The sequence below is a fragment of the Euprymna scolopes genome, chromosome 46 (assembly GCF_053919585.1).
Source record: "Euprymna scolopes isolate OS-2025 chromosome 46, ASM5391958v1, whole genome shotgun sequence".
NCBI classification, from domain to species: Eukaryota; Metazoa; Mollusca; class Cephalopoda; order Sepiida; family Sepiolidae; genus Euprymna; species Euprymna scolopes.
The window spans coordinates 78,671,340-78,676,456 of record NC_136527.1 but is presented as its reverse complement, the minus strand read 5'-3'; the positions used below and the strand labels follow the sequence as shown (position 1 = coordinate 78,676,456).

The following is a 5,117-nucleotide window of genomic DNA, read 5'->3' as shown; positions in this document are numbered from 1 at the left end:
GTCATTCAGTTTAAAACTCAGACATTATGATTTTCTAAGAGATTTCAACGGTTATTTTTTTAATTCTCTGTAATGATATCTAAACTAATAAGATTCTAGTGACAATAATCAAATTCATATCAATTATAGTACAAACAGTTTCATAGTCATAAAATGGTCAAATCTTAATCTGATACTAATAAAAATCACAGCATGATCACTTTTGAATTAAGAAAACTGAATTTCACTAAATGCTTGAAACGTTTCATGATGTACCAATACTGATGAGCCCCAATCAAAACTTTAATATATGAATGGTATGTGTTGGGGGACATTCAGTTTAATCATTTTATGTTCTCTTTGTCTGAGAAGGTTCAGAAAAAAATTAAAAAATGTAAAAAACTAATCCATTGCTGAACACTTATGTCTAATAAGAGTGTAACCAACCGATCAAAAAATAACTAAAAATATAAGAAAGACAACAGATTTCATAAGAGATTTCTTTATCCTATGCATTATCATGTTTGTAACTAATATTTATTAACTGTAAAGCAAAGACAAACTACATATAATGTAGTTTTTATCCACAAAAAGTTTTGGTACAGGTGGCAAGTAATTTATAAAAATAATTAAACATTCATGAGAAAAGAAAGCAACAATAATATTTTTCATTAACACAGTTTCCTCTGTCACATCGATTATGTTTCTCGCAAACTTATTTTTTTCACAATTCATTACTTTCTCATATTGTATTATAAGAAATAGTGTTTTACTTGAAGTCCTCTTATTAATAAATCTGAATTCTTAGAAAATATTTGGCAAGAATATGGCGTTTTCTAATTCTGTTTCTTTTTCATATGTATCAGTAAACTTTATTTATGAGAATAAGAATATTTACATATTGTTAAACAATGCTTTTCTCTTATTTTACTTTTAGTTCTGCTATTTGTATTTTGTTACAGCTTGGTCTTTCATCGACTGCTTCTAAGTATTTCTGAAGATTCTTTTTATTAATCCAGATGCTCCAATAGAGTTTAATATTTTCGTGTTCAGCTCTATTGAGGTCAAAATAATTTATGGCTGTGACATCGATAATGGGCGCGGTTCTTTCGGACTTGTTCCATATTAAAATATCTGGCATGATAACCTTATCTCTTATGTTATCAGCAGTGGTTCATGTTTCCGAATATTACTTTGCTCTGGTGTGATTTCACAGAACAATTATATCCACAAAGTTGATATGATTGTTATTTTATCACAGTGTGAGTTTTCATATGTTTAACGAACGATGATTTCCGATTACAAGAATATCTACAAACTTCACATGATTGTGGCTTTTCCCCAGTGTGAGTTCTCATATGTTTCACTAACGATGATTTCTCCGAGGAAGAATATCCACAAACATCACATGAATGTGGCTTTTCCCCAGTGTGAGTTCGCATATGGTTCACTAACGATGATTTCACAGTAAAAGAATATCCACAAATTTCACATGAATGTGGCTTTTCCCCAGTGTGAGTTCTCATATGTACCACTAACGATGATTTTTCAGTAGAAGAGTATCCACAAACTTCACATGAATGTGGCTTTTCCCCAGTGTGAGTTTTCTTATGTCTCACTAACTTTGATTTTACAGAATAAGAATAGCCACAAACTTCACATGAATGTGGCTTTTCTCCAGTGTGAGTGCTCATATGAATCACTATCGATGATTTATCAGTAAAGGAGTATCCACAAACTTCACATGAATGTGGCTTTTCCCCAGTGTGAGTTCTTTTGTGTCTTATTAAATTTGATTTTACAGAACAGGAATAGCCACAAACTTCACATGAATGTGGCTTTTCCCCAGTGTGAGTTCTCATGTGTCTCACTAACTTTGATTTTACAGAAAAAGAATATCCACAAACTTTACAGGAATGTGGCTTTTCCCCAGTGTGAGTTCTCATATGTTCAACTAAATATGATTTTTTTGAACAAGAATATCCACAAACTTCACATGAATGTGGCTTTTCCCCAGTGTGAGTGCTCATATGTCTCACTAAATCTGATTTTCTAGAACAAGAATATCCACAAACTTCACATGAATGTGGCTTTTCCCCAGTGTGAGTTCTCATATGTCTCACTAAATCTGATTTTCTAGAACAAGAATATCCACAGACTTCACATGCATGTGGCTTGTACCCAGTGTGAGTACTCATTCCCACTAGAAATTACGTTTTTATACAAGGATATTAGCAACCTTTACAAGAATAAGGTTTTGCACATGTGAAAACTTTAATATGTTTAACTAATTTTTTTATTTCAATTTCAATCATTAGTCTTTTCCCCCGAGTTTGAGGTCTCATATGTATCACTTACTTTGATTTTTAGGATCAAGAATATCCACACACTTCACAAGAATATGGCTTTTTCACAGCGTGAGTTCTCATGTGTATCAATAACAGTTATTTTTGAGAATAGAAATGTCCACACACTTCACATTAATATGGCTTTTCCACAGTGTGAGTTCCTATATCTTTTCCAGTTTGATTAAGCTTGAGATTGATCACTCTACAATATGCTAACCATTAAAATATTTTTTTAATGCTGAGCTCTCTTTAAGTGCATTTGTTTTCTCAAGTGTGTGTTCATATAAATCTTAGTAAATTATTTTGAAGAAAAAGATATTTACACATTTCAAAACATTTGTGGTTATAATGAAATCACACAATAAAAATGTGACTTTTCCAAGTTTAATTTCTCATAAATCAAAACTTTTGATTCGATCTTATTATTTTTTATATATTTGAAAATTAAACAGATATTTCATCCAAACTAATATTACCTTCAAGATGTGTTAAGTTTTCACAACTGTTTTATAACATCCGTAACTAGTAGTGCCCAGTACAGGAAATTTTCCCACAGATATCGTTGTAGTCTTCTGAATAAGGTGATACTGTTTATCGCATAATGCTTAAAGAAAGTAATATTCCATTAAAATTCAATCATACGGTTCAATCAGGAACATCTGAAAAAAAAAATGAAATTCAATACGTGTAGTATTTGCTTTGATGTATTAGTATTGTTTATTGTTGTTTCTTTTGTTGGATTTAAGTCACAATCCCTAGATAATTTCATCCAAAATTTCATAAAAGTCATGTTAAAAATAAGTATTTTCTAACTTTACAAAGAATTACTTGATATCAGTGTTGCTTAAAATATAATGTAGTAGAAAATATGTATGGAGTTTTTATGATTTAAATCAAAATGCGTTATTATTAAACTATTGTCTTAATATGTGTCTGTTTAGTAGTTTTTATTCGGTTGTAAATCCTAAAGTGGAATTCTATACATTTTTACTTTTTAATTATTATTATTACTTTTTTGCCTTTTTGTTATATATTTGTCAATTTTTTAATTTTTATAATCCTATTAATATCCAAAACGTTTATTTGGTTGCAAAAATTGAAATTCTATACATTATAATCTTTCATTATTATTTTTTTAATTTCGTCAAACCTATGATTCAATCTAGTTTTCTTTGAGGAAATATAACGGTTAACCAATGAACGTGAATGTAAAAATTATTTGTAACTACATACTTTCAACTTACTTTATCCGAAAAGCAGAAAAATCCTGCTCTTTTCCATGTTGGAGCAGAAATCCTTTTACTCTTTTAGTTATCTTCCTCGGTCTTCTAGACTTCGGGATGACCTTCCTGTTTTTCTGCTTCTGTGACCATAGAGAAAAACAGTAGTTTAAATGTAATATATACAATAAAGATTATTCATTATTTACGGATGATTTACTTATAAACGTTTTAATATTTGATTTTAAAATAGTAGTAAACAAAACATTTAAATTGATATAAACATTTAATCTAACCATCTATTTTAATGTTTTAATTGATTTTTAAATATTAGTAAAAAACATTTAAATTGCAATAAACATTTAATCTAACCATTTATTTTTATGTTTTAATATTTGATTTTAAATATTAGTAAAACAAAACATTTAAATTGCTATAAAAATTTAATCTAACCATTTATTTTAATGTTTTAAAATTGTATTTTTAAATATTAGTAAAACAAAACATTTTAGGTTTTATGGTGCCTCTTCCTTGTTGATATTTCTGTAAATCTTTTACTCTTGTAGTTGTAGTCGCACTCAGTCTGTTAAACTTTGGAATTCCTTTCCTGTTTTCTGCTTCCCTGACTGTACAGAAATGCAGTAGTTTAAATGTAATATGTACAGACATTGATCAACTCGTTTCTTAGTAATAGTCCCAAATATTAGCCCATTATCTCCAGCTATTAATATGCCTTGTTTATGATGCACAAGTGTAAAAAAACTCTTGAATGTTTTATCTTCAAATATCCGTTCAACCCTAATTGATATATTTTCCTCTAACTGTCCCCATAAGTCATATGAACGTAAACATATTTTTAATCAGAGTTGTTTAACTTAACGTGTTCAATGTTTTATCTTAAAATATTATTAAGACTAAAGATTTAAATTACTATAAAGATGTAATACATATTTAATGAAACTGTATTATTATATAATATCCGTGTAGTTTTGGTCCCAAATAGTAGCAGCTTATGTCAGAAAAAATATTTAAATTACTATAATAAAGATTAAATGTATTATTTAAAACTTTTTTAACAAAACAACTAACGCATGAAGATTGATGCATTTACTTTGCTTATTTTAGTAGCACCTTATGTCCGACTGGCATTGTTACTTGTTTGGGGTGAAAAACAGAAAAACTATTCACTCACACATAATTCATCTGAATATAAACATTATTTGCAACCACAAATGTTTAATTTATAAACGTTTTAATTTTTGATCTTTAAATATAAGTAAGACAAAATATTTAAATTACTATAATAAAGATTATATAATAATATATAATAAAGTATTATTTTAAACTTTTATGGCAAAACAACTAACGCATGAAGATTGATGCATTTACTTTGCTTTTTCTTCTATTTCTCAATTTGTGCATCTTATTATTTAAAACTAATGGGTTTTCGATGAAAAATATCCATTTCCCTCAAATTCAGTTTAACATTCAATTATTTCTAACAACATACATTTACCATTTTAGCGTTTTAATGTTTTCTCTTTAAATATCAAGAAGCTAATAATGAACA

General features: G+C 28.3%; 1 long non-coding RNA gene across 1 annotated transcript; it reads right to left on the bottom strand.

The window, feature by feature from the left end:
- Positions 1-542: 542 nt before the first annotated feature.
- LOC145270861 (uncharacterized) lies at positions 543-3,692 on the bottom strand. Its single transcript, XR_013865606.1, has 2 exons — positions 3,572-3,692; positions 543-2,986 (listed from the first exon to the last, which is right to left on the bottom strand). It is a non-coding gene; the product is annotated as an uncharacterized LOC145270861 (long non-coding RNA).
- Positions 3,693-5,117: the final 1,425 nt, after the last annotated feature.